A 13078-nucleotide genomic window follows, 5' to 3' on the forward strand; every position below is an offset into this window, starting at 1 on the left:
ATCTCAACGATTATAAAAATAAATTCGAAGATACAGTTAGTTCTTCTCGATTTTTATCGGATCTTTTTAAAACTCGCCAAGAACTTTTTTCATACGAATACGTATTTTAATAATATATACACGCGACAAGATCCGTCGTCGTAGCCGAAGGCGATGCGTTTGACGTGGTACTTAATAGATCGTAAAGAGTGCTCGAATATCACGATAAACGTAACAACTCTTGCCGACACAGTGAATGCCTGAGTCTTAATGTTTCGAGCGTGACCACTTTCAGAAATGGCTAAGTGATCGAGCACTGACACATGGCTGACGATTCAAAAAAAAAAGAAGAAAAAAAAAGAAAAATGAAAAAAGAATTTTTTTCATTTCCTCGATGTTTCCTTATTGCGTCACCATTATAAAAAAATAAATAAATCAATCAAAATAAAAGAATATTTCTAAAAAATAATGAGATCCATTGATCGTATCGTGTTGATATTCGAGTTATAAAAATTAGGCTCGATTATTACATTTAAAAATTATTTCCAATATGCAATGTTATCGATAAATATTTAAAAAAATTGTTAAATCTAACACGTAAGCGTACGAGTACGAGACATAGCCAAAAGAACTTGAGAATTGAGTTCTGTACACGCGAAACGATGAGAAGGAAATGGAAGAGGGAGTGGTACGGGGGTAAAGCAAAAAGGGGCGTAGAAAGGAGAATACAGTGTCAGAGCAGCGAGGGAGCTGGCTGGTCCGGCATCGTCGATCGATTTCGTTTCCAGCAAGGAAACTGTAGCCGTTCTCTCCTGACTCCATAGCCACTCCTCTCTTTCCCCTCATAACCGTAACTTCCCCACCTTTTCTCCTTTCTCTGAGCGTGCCTCACGAAGTTAGTGCCTTTCAACTACCCTTTGCGAACAGTGTTGCCGCGTACGACTCTTTTTCTCTCCCTCTCACTCTCTTTCTTCTCCATTTTTGTTTCTTTCTTCTTTTTACGTCCTCAGATTTCAAACAGGAATGCGACTGGAACTCCACAAATTTCCCCAACTTTTCAAAGATTTTATTATCTCGAAAAAACAGAAGAAAGAAAGAAAAAGAGAAAGGGAGAAAATTATTTCTCTTTTTTTTTTACCTAGTAAAAGATCTGACAATTAATTTAATTTTATAAAATAATGATTTACACGTACTTATTCGCATGTCATTAAATCGTTACATTCAATAATGCGTTGATTGTTATAACTCGAAGAAAATCTATAATGACGATCGCGAATTTCTTTAGGAAATTAACACGAGCGTATCGGTTTAAACTTCGAAGCAACATCTCGTTCTATCGACAAACAACATTCGAGCGATCTGTCAATATGTGTCTCAAGTAAATATTGCCATTTCCGATTGGTATACCTGACCAAACGTTTACATTGTATAGTTCATATTATCGATCAATGGGTACTAACGAATGTAACGATAGTGACATAAATCTTTCCGACTAGTTCGTTTCCTTTTTATTTTTGGATTTTCGATTGGTAAAACGATGATTTAAAAATTGACAATTACAACTTGGAAAACGAAAGATTTTCTTTTATTTTTTTCTCTCTGTCTCACATTTTTCTTGAAAAGGAAATTTATCGAGCATAGAACTTTTAAGAGTGGAGAGACCGAAAAAAAGAGAAAGAAAGAGAAAGAGAGAGACGGAGAGAAAGGGAGAAAGGGGAATCGACTTTTGAATCTTTCTGTACGAGAATACGTAGGTGTGGCTCGTGACACAAGACAGAACTAGCTCGTATTTTATTTCGAGTGTCAGGCCCCCTCTCGATCTCAAACTCCGCATGAGAGCAAAACCTCTGTCTCTCTTTCTCTTTCTTTATCCTCTGAAAACAAAAAGGAAGGAGTGTTGGCATAGCTTTACGTCCTTCGTTCTCCATACCAAATAAGAAAGGAACTAGAAAGGTGCAAATGTCTCTGTTATCGAAACGTTCGGTGATACCAAATTTATAATTTAGAAGAGTATCGATGTATAAAAATATTTGAGAAATTTTTTCAATCAATTTTTTTTTGCAAAATGCAGCTCGTTTTATGATATCGAACAAAGTTATTACTTTTGAAAGTCTCTATATCGGCGTCATTCGACAGGCCTGTTCGGATTCCTCAATTCAAGATCCTTAAAATCAGATCCGACGCAACCCTCTACCCTCGCGACAAATTTTGTTAAAGGCAAACCTGCCGCAATCCCTCCCTTGCTACGTTTTTCTTTGTGACACCGACGAATCCGTCGGTCCTGGGGTGTGGTTTTTGAAAATCTTCCCTCTTAAACAGCAACCATTTCTACTCCCTTTCAATTTTAGTCCAGACCGACCGTAGGGATAAATTTTATCTTATGAATTGATCCATATTTTCTTAAAGAATTACACAAGAACAAGCTTCTTAAAGAATTACACAAGAAAAATGTCGACTTAACTACTACATCGAATATCTCATTAACATGAAATAACTCCTAAGATAATTCATAAATATTATTTTATATGAGATTATAGCCCTTAATTTATACGTCTATTATCAGAAAAGGGAGAAAAGAGAATGTATACTATACAATAAATTAATCAGATACTATACTTCTCTTTAATGACTAATACTGTAATGTGATATAAGTATCAATTACATAATAATAATAATTACTTACATCGATACATCCTATGGTGTTTGATAAAAAGGTTATTTTATATAAAGTTCAATTCCACGATGAAGTAAGTACTTACTTACTATGAATTTCACGTACACCCGTTAGATCGTGTCAAAGTAAGTAACCGAAAGCGGACCGGTAGAGTGCGCTGAGTAAAAAGATAGAAAGAGAAGGAGTAAAGGGTAGGGATCGAGGCCTGGCCGATGGTTGCGTTAGAGAGAAGAGAAAGGGAGGAAGAGGAGGAGCAGGTAAAGAGGGTGAGGATTCGTAGTGGAGGGGAGGATATCGGAGCGTGCGCGAGAGGTTGGTTCTTGGTCGCGACGCGACGCGATGCGTCGAGACGAGACGAACTCAGTGCGCGGCACGTCTTATCGTGGTAGTACTACCATGAGCGGAACTTTCGGCAACGTGCTCACCATTGTTATGCGTACGAAAATAATCGTCGAGCGACATTGTCGTCGAGACGCACGCGCGCACGACCTCCCCTCGAGAGCCGATCGTTTCCTTTGATTTTCTCGGGGAGAAACCACCCCCACCCCTTGTCATTACTACCCTTCTCCAGCTAAATTTCCAACCCTCTTCTTTCTCCCTCTTTCTCTCTATATATATATCTTTCTCTCTCTTTCTCTCTCTCTTTCTCGCTCTCTTTTTCTCTTCATTCCTTCCTCTTTTTCTCTCATACGCACGCACAGACACACAGACGCATATACTCATATACGTTCGATTCTTTTTCTTCTTCCTCCCTTTGAAGACTTGGGCGAGCTTCTTCGACGTCGTCGGAGGGTGTTGAAGAGGAGGGGGAGGGTGGAGGGAGAAAAAGGGGGGACGGACACGACGGGAGTCCGGCCTAATTTCCAAGAGCACCGGCCGCGTTAAACCAAAGTGCCGCCTCTGCCCGTCGCCGTTCGACTCTGACTTTTCCAACCCGGCTCCGCGTGATATTTATTATTCCTAGTCTATCGCGATCGTAATGAACACGCCGAACGCGAGTTTCCCAGTTTCGGCCGAGACCGATCAAAAGATATTCGACTTAACGAGATCTTCGAGGCTTCTCTTCTTCTGAAGGAACAATCATCGATATTTCTATTCTTCGACGGTGGAAATTCAACGTAACTACGGAGAAAAAGAGTGTGTCAAGTGCAAGGAGATTCGATCGACAAAATTCATCGTTAAAAGGTCAGATAATGTCTCATTTTTATAACAGTATTCCATTGAAACGTTTAAGAATTAATACAGCAAGCGAAAATTTTAAGAATTTCTAATATTCTTATACGTATGTATAAATGGATGAGACTAAGATTTGACTAAAGATAAATATCAAATGAACGTAACTTACGGCAATGTTATGATATGAAGAAAGATAATTTTTGACTCTTTTGACATTGTTATCAATCATTTTAAGTAAGGTAAGAACGCGTGTTTATATGTAATAACATTACGTATTCGAGTAGATGATCCACTAGTGGGAAGGTCGACGGCGAACAAAAATCACTGTGATCTAAACGTCGCGCCTTTCTCTCTCTTTCTCCCTTTCTCTCCCTCCCGTTCTCTATTTCTCTCATTCTCTCGCACTCGCTCTCTTTCTCTCCTTTTCTATCTCTGTTACACCTCGCGTCCGTTTGTTTTACCAATTAAGAGGATACGTCCAAAGAGATGGGATAGTCGCTGTCTAAACTCAGCCGGCCTATGTGCGTGTATGCATAACGGTACTAACTTTTTGGAATCGTGTCTGAGTACTCACTTTTTCTTTTTCTTCTTTTTTATTCGATGACAAAAATGCTCTTTCTATCGTCTTCATTCTTCCTTTCTTCCTTGTCTGTGGGAAATTTCGATCGAATTCCGAACGAAAATCTGTAATAAAATCTGAAATAAATTTGTCTTATTCACGTTCTTTTTCCATTTTTTTATTTTTTTCATATCGTCGGCTATAATCATTCTGTTATAAAATATTCATTTAATTCGTGTTAATTAATTCATTTAAAACTATCTTTGTGGAAGTATCTTGGTCAGTCCTTTGAAGCTTATTCTTTTTATCTATTATACTCAAATACTTATACATATATTTTAATTTTAGTTAAATGAAAGAGAAAGAGGAGAGAGAGGAGAGAGAGAGAGAGAGAGAGAGAAGATGTGATATTTCGAAATATATGAAAATAAAAAAAAAGAGGAGTATGTTTTTAAGCCATCAACGAAATGACACGGTTCTCACGTTTCATTTAAAACGATGACATTAATTGGTCAGAAATATGTCGTCTCTTTTAGAAGAAATAATATCGTTTACGTACTTTACGCAAAAGATATGTCAGAATCAACATCGTTTCGGGATAGCATCCAGTACTACTGGAATATAATAATGATTACAATTATGAGCGACATAATGGCGCTCGCCTGTCAAGCTCCATAAAATCTGCTTATTATTTTGCTCATAAACACCTGCGTTCGCGAGGTAGCATGCACATATATAGTATGTAACTATGTAGGTATGTACTTACCGTACTCCGTACGTAGTCTTTGCGTCTAGCTGTTCACTCTTCCGGTGATATCCATGACTGTGAGAGAAAGGGCATTTGTGAGAGACATAACCGTCGTCATTATTGTTACTTAGATCCCTTTTTGTTTTCTTTTTTTTCTTTTATCTTCCCTCGAATTATTCTGTTTTCATGGATTTCCAAGAACGACCTTTATACATACTCGACGAACGAAGGAAAGAAAATATAAATAAATAATACTGTATATTATTTCTTGGAAATATACGATGAACGAAATGTAATGAGTAATAAATAGTTTATATACATACGTACGTATGACCTCATCGAAAATATCAATAGAATCTATTTAGATCATCATTGTCTTGTTTCGCTCGTGAGAGATATATTACAGGTAATATTATTTCAATTATTATATTTTTCTATAGTGAGAAATTTTAACAAATTGAATTGTTGAAGGAGAACGTTCGAAAGTAACTTTTTTGAAACATCTACACATTAATTTCATATCTGTTCGTATTTGTTCATGATCTAATAGATTTGATTACTTTTCTTCTCTATGTGAGACATAACCGATATGCGTGTAATGACATACGTTCATGACTCGCATTTTATTTCTATGTAAGTACCTTAGTATTTACTTACGTATCTCTTTTGACACCGTTATGGTGGCCCTATCTTAGAGATAAAATAATGATTTATAGGGAGTTATAACTTTGTCTACAAATTGTAATGAATTAAGGGTAATCGTTCGTCATTATTTGTCAACACCGATAAATCCCACGACGACGAGTGACTTTTATGTAGCAGTTACCCCGATTTAATCTCTCTATACGTATACACATATGTATACACAAATATATTCATATCGTTGATTATTATAAACATAAAAATAATTGAAGTCATGAATCACAGGAAGCGTGCGGCGGTAATAGTTAACACGTAAACCTCAATGAAATAAATCTGCCGATCGTGGAATCTCAAGTTCTATAATAAAATAATTTTCTTTGAATATTTCAAGCATATCTCTATTAGCTATATACGATCTTGATAAAAGGACAATTGAAAATAAAAACTTTTGTCACTTTTTGTTCGAACGATCAATAATTGTTAACGAATGAAATTAAAAACGAAAAGGAAAAAATAGAAAAATAAGAAATTATTTCAAAATGATCAAATACCTACATTATTTCGTTTTATAACATTCGAATTTTTATGCAAACTAATAAACGGACATACCTATAATGGAAAAAGAAACACGAGAAATCGGCACGTTTCGAAAATTTATTACAAAGTAGATATTTGAAACTTAATAGAAATCGAAAAAGGGAAAAAATAGAGTCTCGACTTCATGAATATGCTTATCTCCGTCATTATACCACTTTCGCTTTCGATGTCGTAAAGAATAAATCGTAGAGATCTCTGTTTGAATCGAAGAACACGAAGTTCGAAGAGCGCCGAGCGAAATTAGCGTTGGCGATGCTTATTAGTGGCGCGCTTTTATTACCGGTTGACGTCATCTCGCAAGGGTCTCATTTATCTCTGAAACAATTTTTTTTCCTTCTCCCTTTTTTTTTTGTATTTTTTTCTTCTTTTACTCTTTCTTTTTCTTCCTTTTGCTTTCCGCCTAAGGCGAGTTCATGCTTGGTAATATATATACTACTCTTACTCATGAACGTATTATCAACGAGCACGGCGACCCAATAGATTTGGTCGAGCGAACGATGAAGTAAACGGGAATGCATAAAATCTTTATTGCCATCCGCAGAGCGGTAAATGATGTGCGGTTCGTGACGGAAATTATCTTTAATCGCTACACGCGAGTCCGACCGATAGAGAACTTGCTGATCAAGTTGCTTTCCCCGGCTTTTTAAAACTTCCGATATCGTTCTGTTTTCGAGGAAGGCCGGTCTGTTTATTTATTTTTTGCTTTTATATATTTTTTCTTCTCTTTTTTCTTTTTTTTCATTTCTTCTCCCCGCTGCATGAATTTTTATTCATGGAACACAGTGATCGTCAGTGAGAAGCATTGGCACCTATATATAATTTTACTGAATAAAAGCATCGTTTATATATATATATATATATATATATATATATATATAATAGATGAATGTAGGTAGTATAAATAAGATGTATGCATGCATATATTCGAAGTAATTTCAAAATCTAAATCTATAACTTTAAAGTATGTATTAATAGATATTGATGCGACATTAAATTCGAATATGACAAATTTTAATGTAACGATAAATGTTATTTCTTTTATACGTTTTGTCAAACACTGAATGTGAAGTATAATTATTCACCGAGAGTACCATGATCGGGATCCGTCGCATACATCTTTTCCTATGTACATACTTAGATCTTTGCTATTGGTAATATATTTGTAGCTTCAATCTTCCATAGGGTCATTCGGCAGGATTTAAAGTCAATAATCTTGTTACAACTCACTACCGTTCACTTTTAAGAGAACAGTATACATAACTCCGCGGTAAGAGACACGATAAAGCTTAAGTGTCGGTTTGCACTGTAATTCCTTCGTCCGTAACCATTATGAATGGTCGTTATCACATTACCTATTGACCTTATGAACAGGTGAACGATGACCTTTGCAATACGTTTCTAATGCAAGAACTTGAAGATTTCAAGGGTAGCTGAGACGAGAATCTTAATAAAGTTTTCACTTTTCTTCCATTTTGCTGCGATATTTAATTTGTATTAAGTATACGTGATATACATTTTTCGTAGTGACATTTTTTGCAATATATCTTTTACATTAATTAAATAAACTCAAATGAAAAAAAACTGCTCTTAATATTAAAAACGATTTCACGTAATATAAATATTATATATTCCGTTTTTGATAGCATAGAAATCGAAGGGTAAACCGAACATACGGTAATACCTACTAGAGGCCATGTTGAAATCCATGATGGCCGCCTTTTACGATCCATGTGGCGATGCCTCGCCCCATAGGATTTCTGCCAATGGCGTACGGTGACAGTTTTGAGTACCGTCCCTTCCTGCGATCCATTATTTCACTACTGGGATATTCTCTTCCCCACTCTACCGTCCATGGTTTCTTTCACCACCTACTGTTAGCCCCACCATTATAGCGTAACTCACGGCGGCCATCATGGAACATTTCTGCGCGCGCATACTCGACCGCTACTTGTATTAAGAAACCGCATTCTCATATAGGGTGAAATTATCGAATGGTTATTCTTTTACTGTAACAAAAAATTTCTTCTTTTGTTATCATTTTTATTAATAATTAGGTACTTTGCATCTTATTAAAATAAAGTGCTATAATAGTAGCTATAATAAATATTTTACAAACGCATTCTCATTACTGTAATTTTTGTTGTTATATGAATACTATTTCTTTATCGTTAATATAGTGATTTGAAACAATTAAAATTTATTTATCAATGAGATTTTTAAAAAATTGAATATTTACGTAATGGGAAAAGAAGTACTAATTCTTCGCACTAGATCGCGTTAGTGAAGTTTACTCGGTCGGTCAAAGTTTTTTGTTGTTTCGCTTTCGTTAGAAATTTTAGTAGTAAGTAATATTCGTCAATAAAAAAAAAAAGTTTTAATGACAATAATATATATTTGTGTGTATAATTTCTAATAACCAGTAGTTTTTATGTGGAATTCTATTTTTGTTTCATTGATATCTGCATGTATCTATCGACGATAAAAAATTATTGCGGCTAAGACTGCATGTATAAATTTTTATAGAAACAAATACCTGTAGACAATGGCGTCGGTTCTTGAATACGTTTTTTGTAGATTCGATTTTCATTATCGGTGTGGTTTGAATTTTTTTATCGATTAAACAAATAATAATAAAATATATTCAAAATTATTAACGAGTTGGATTTTCAACGAGTTTTCGAAAATATCGTTTTCACTTTTAATTTATAAAATATCTCAAAAAAGATTATAAACATTTTCAAACACCATGGATAACAACTTGTCCTATGATGGTAAAGAAGGAATTATGGTGTCACCATAATCGACTGTATGGGAATATCATGTCATCCAGTAGGTAGGTGACGTACTTGGTAAATTTGCCACCATGTGCGCTGGTGTAGAAGATCGTTTATGCCAACGATAGTCATTTTTTATTCAGCTTTCGTTGCTGAACGATTTTTACGATTTTTTTTTAAATAACTTAGCTAAAAATAACGTCGTATTTATATTTATCACAAATCACTTTGTTATTGCAGTATTGATTATAATTTTATTATATGTTCAATGTTAGAAAATAACAATAATGACGATACCAAAGGAATTTCAAACTAATTTATCCATAAAAATAAAATGACGTGAGTATTAACATATATTAAATTTATGGTTTATGCATAGATATATCTTTTAAATTTCTAAATTGTTTTAATTTTCTAAAAAGAATCTTTAGATTGGTTAAGGGAAATAAATAATTTGAATGTATCGAAAATATATTTAACATATTATGTGCATAAACTTAGGTATACATTTAAATATCAAAATTATTATAATTCAAAAAAGTTATTTCGATAACTGTAAAATCTTGAATAATTTTCAAATGAAATTTCGACATTTTCTTTATTTTTTGGGATTCTGAAATGTAGTATAAAATTATTGCTCACTCTCTTTCCCTCTCTCTTTCTCTCTCTCTTTCTGTAAACCGCAAGCTAGCTATAGATACGCTATTGCAAGAGCCAACCAGGCAGTCGCGGCCATCGATTTGTGCTTTCCCCGTATACGCATGCGCGAACGAAGACAGGTTCCTCTTTCTCTTACCCTATTCTCTCTTTGTCTCGCTCTTTCTCGATATATCCCCACTATAAGAACCTTATCTCCTTTACTCTCCCACCAGCAGACTCAGAAATTCGAACGTTACGAGGCAAGAAAGAGGACACCTTATTCTTTTCCCACAAAATCAAATTATTAATCTCTTTTTCGAGAGACTATTATACTCAATTTGTTAATTCATAAGATATTTCATTCAAATATTTATATTAAATTAATTAAGAAAGAAAGAGAGAGAGAGAGAGAGAGGGAGAGAGAGAGAGAGAGAGAGATAATATAAAAGACAAAGATACAAATGATCAAGTATAATTCTATTCGACTTATACGTCGTAATTACAATACATCAAAAATTACGTAACGATAAACAATATCAAGATCTAAAGTAGATATTCAAAAGCAAGACGTGAAATATTATATATAAGTACCTACCTAACTATATATCTACCTGCTCAGCTTTTTTCCAAACTAATATATCAAAGTTGTTTCATCCGAAAATCTCATAAGCTGCCTTCACACTTTTATTTAATCCAACCATGCAGGTTACCCTCTCATCGCAGGTAATCCCAACGCTGCTAGCTTGGCGAGCATTCCATTATCTAGCCATCTTTATTCACCCCTTGTATACTTATATCGGCGAGTTAGAAGAGTGTAGGAGGTTGGTTGGGAGGAATAGAACGAGAGGAGGACGAGAAGAGGAAGAAGAAGTGGGAGAAATGGAGGTGTAAGGGTTGGCTGGGGAGGTAGAGGAGAATAGGAGAGGGGTTGACGGGGAGTTGGGAGAGGGTTGGTTTTATGTGCGCGCACAAATCTCCTCATCTCAGGCTCCCGCAGGATCCACGATGGCAGGATGGTACCTATGTGTCAGGGAGGGTTGGAAATTGCTGGGTGTGTACACCGCCATACGAGAGAGTGTGGGCTGAGACCGGCACACAAATGAGCCAGCTTGATTCCAATTATTCAGTAAATTAAATACAGAGAGGGTTTGCCCTTTACGGGCGTTCCTTCGAGTTCCGAAAGTTGTTATAGTAGGTAGTAGGTACGCCAGAGTATACATCGGGCGGTGGGAGGGAGGAAGAGAGGGGTAAGTGTGGACTCGATTTCAAGAGAACGAAAGGGTTTCAAAGCATACTATACAAAGCTATTGTATTGTATCATTCTACGAGGGGTAAACCAACGTTATCTACAGTTAATGTTTTCGGGGTTGACTACTTCCAAAACCATCTCTCGGTATCCTCGTAACCTTCCCTTCTCTCTTTTACATTCTCTTTCTATCTCTATCTGTTTCTCTCTCTCTCTCTCTCTCTCTCTCTCTCTCTCTCTCTTTTTCTTTCTTTTTCTCTCTCTTTCTTTGGCCACTCCCATACATCACGCTGTACATGTAAACGCTCTGACCACTCTTTTCTTTCTGCTACTGGAATGTTATTGTTTAGGCTTTATACGTGCCAGTTGCATTCTCAAAAAGTATATGCAAAGTTTGTATAAACTTTTTTAAAAATATACTTTTATTATTATCATTATTATTATTTCATATTATTATTATTTATCGTTATTATATATTATGTATTCTTTTTCTTTGCTAATTTCTCTCTCCTCTCTCTCTCTCTCTCTCTCTCTCTCTTTCATTTTATAAACGGACGTTTCGTGAATATTAAAGAATACCTAAGTAAGCACTCGTTGTTTCGAATACCATACCAAACTCTAGATATTATTTTTTCTTAAGAATAAAAGAGAGAGAGAAAGAAAAAAAGATTGCAGCTAGTTTAGAGTTTGGACTTTTAGAGTTCAAACACGATTACGCGAAAGTTTCTCGGATCAGCGGCCGGCTGGTTTAATTCGTATTTTCTTCAGAGACTGCGCTTCTTCCTCTTTTACGAGCGCGTATTTCTCCTATCCTACGGCTAGAGAACGAGCTGAATCTATCTCCCAACCCCCTTCGCATCTTCTCTACTCCCCTATCGTACTTGGCAATTCCAGCAAATTTCCCGAATCTCTCCCTCACAAAATATCGATTCCTCTCTTTCTCTCTCGCTCTCTCTCTTTCCCCTTCCTCCCTTTCTCCCTCCCGTCTTCTTCTCTCTCTCTCTCTCTCTTTCTCTTTCTCTCTCTCTTCATAAAAAAGATGAACGTTTATGTAACGTACGATAAATTTTGATCAATTCTGTAAAAAAATCTATTCTTTCCCATTCTCCTTTTCTCTTCCTTTCATTTATTCTTGAATGTTTCTATATCACTCGAGAAAGTGTATCGTTAAAAGGGGTTGAAGTTGAACAAACCGGAGACGATAAAATAGAATCTAGGAAGAGAAAACGGTCGGCTGGACCTAGGGTTATCTTTCTTATACCCTCAGTGAACATGAGAGGGTGGAACGCAAAAACGGAAAAGAAACGTTAGTGGTTGTGCCTGAAATTTATAATCCATGACGTTTCCGGCTAGGAAGAGAGCAATAAGGAGGAGTAGAAGGAAAAAAAGAGAAAGAGAAAAAGAAGAAGAAAAAGAAGAAGAAAAAGAAGAGGATGAAAAAGAAATAGGTATCGAATAATAGTAGTGATAGTAATAGCGGTAATAGCTTTTAAGGAAAAAGGGCGAGGACAGGAAAGAAGGTGTCGTTGGCATGCAAGCAAGCAAGCAAGCAAGCAAGCAACCAACCAACCAACCAGCCAACCAACCAAGTAACCAAGAAAGCGGGAGTGGCTGGCTGGGTGTCCTTCGAAAAATGGCCACCGAGACGACGACGACGACGACGACGACGACGACGACGACGCAGTAGAGGGAGCATTTGCTCGAACTTGCTTCTTTTCTCTGGAGAGTCTGGGCGATAAACACTCGGATTATCTGCATCCTCCTTGGACGTGGACGGTCGTGGACGTCGTTCGCGTTGGTGCTCCTTAGGGACACTCGTGAAATATCTTACATTCCACGAACGAGAAGGCTGAACGGAGAAAGAGATATCGAGAGTCGACAGATAGAGAGAGAGAGAGAGAGAGAGAGAGAGAGAGAGAGAGAGAGAGAGAGAGAGAGAGAGAGAGAGAGAGAGAGAGAGAGAGAGAGAGAGAGAGAGAGTAACAAACACAAACAAACATTCTTTCTGATACACGTAAGCACTCTGGCACCTTCTTTATATATT

The 13078-nt window shown here is 36.3% G+C and overlaps 1 protein-coding gene across 4 annotated transcripts in view; it reads left to right on the forward strand.

Annotated features, from left to right (window-relative positions):
• The window catches only part of LOC122628458 (homeobox protein abdominal-B-like), an 82825-nt gene that overhangs the window by 16570 nt on the left and 53177 nt on the right, over positions 1-13078 (forward strand). For 3 of the 4 annotated variants that reach the window (XM_043810797.1, XM_043810796.1, XM_043810801.1), the window contains exon 1: positions 3494-3838. The exons of the other annotated variant lie outside the window; for it this stretch is intronic. The gene's annotated coding sequence lies outside the window, so the exon portion shown is untranslated. Of the gene's footprint in view, positions 1-3493; positions 3839-13078 lie in introns of those variants that run through there. 4 annotated transcript variants of the gene reach the window in all.

Source organism: Vespula pensylvanica, chromosome 4, assembly GCF_014466175.1.
Source record: "Vespula pensylvanica isolate Volc-1 chromosome 4, ASM1446617v1, whole genome shotgun sequence".
Classification (NCBI taxonomy): Eukaryota; Metazoa; Arthropoda; class Insecta; order Hymenoptera; family Vespidae; genus Vespula; species Vespula pensylvanica.